Here is a 1,472-nt window from a genome sequence, read left to right on the forward strand (position 1 = left end):
GTTCTCTATTTCTTTCCTTGACAAGTATTGGCACTACACCGTTCAAGGCGTGTATATCTTCCGAAATTCTCCTTTTTCGCCGAGGTTGTTTATTTCTTCTGCTATCCTTCGATGTTCTATTCTTAGTAGTTCTCTATCCCATCATTCTCGCTACAATCTTACTAGCAGCCTTCATAAGATTATTTGTTTCTGTGATGTTCATTGTTTCACTGTTTCTCAATACATTATTGACGTTACTCGTCTCTTGATTTAGCCTTCTTAAAGTCGCACATAAATTCTGTCCCTTCTATATTTAGATCTAAAACTCTGTCTATTATTAATCGATCTTCATTGTTTGAGTAGTCTCTGATCTCAATTCTTTCACAATTCACGTTATTATATTCTTATGAAACAATTGCCCATCTCTTCCACTACACCACTTATGTTTCTCACATGTCCAGCCTCATCCGATTTCCTTCTTTTAAAGCTTCAAGCTCCAATTCTGTTAACCATCCATTCTTTCACATCGCTCTTGCTTGGACACGTAATCTCTGATTAGCAGTATCAAACAGTTCTATTGCCTCCATTTCATTGTGCATTCATTTCCTGTTCCTTCTGACAAGCACGCCATTCACGTTCATTGGGGTGCTCCGGTAGCAGCACTCCATAACCATCAAGTTTATTTGTTTACTCAACTTATGTCTTGTAGCATGGCTAGCAGTTGCTGGATTTCAATTAGGCCCACGCTGCTGTACTGTGGGGCACCAGCCGTGTGCGACACCTTCACTATTGTTTCCAGTCCCGTTCACACCATTATATTCATCTATTTGGGTTGGCATTTTCACATACAAACGAGGTGTATTTTGAGATTACTACCAACCGGTATTTTTATCGAGACACCATCTCTATCAAGGTAGTTCGCCAAAGCGGCAAGGACCTTGTTTCCCTGGTTTTGAACTCTGAGTGTTCCTTCTCATAGGATGTTTGCTATCGAAGGTTAACGTCAACAACCTACCTGGAGCATTGCTTATTTGAAGGTGCCAGATATTCGCCTTTTCTCACTCTTCTCCAGTTGGTTTGGCGAAGGTGTAGGGCTTGACTGTCAGAAGAGAGGTCTTGCGCAGGCCATTCGGGCATTTTATAAGTGATGGGCGCTCAACTCCCCTCACCACCCCGTCATTGACAGAAAGTAAAGAAAAACCAGCTAGTAGAAGACATATATATATATATATATATATATATATATATATATATATATATATATATATCAGTCTATCTCTCTATCTGCTTGTCTATCTATCTATCTGCTTATACATCTACCATTGTCTCCAAAGCCTCACCCCCCCAAAAAAAAACAAAAAAAACAATGTTCTGTTATGAACAAGACCCCCAAAAACACCTGTTTTTATATAAATAAGCAAGATCTCTGTATTTTCACAGAATTATATTTGACAAGTTCGAAAGACGAACGAAAGCGCTAATATATGTATAAA

Source organism: Octopus bimaculoides, chromosome 1 (genome assembly GCF_046866305.1).
Source record: "Octopus bimaculoides isolate indiv1 chromosome 1, ASM4686630v1, whole genome shotgun sequence".
NCBI classification, from domain to species: Eukaryota; Metazoa; Mollusca; class Cephalopoda; order Octopoda; family Octopodidae; genus Octopus; species Octopus bimaculoides.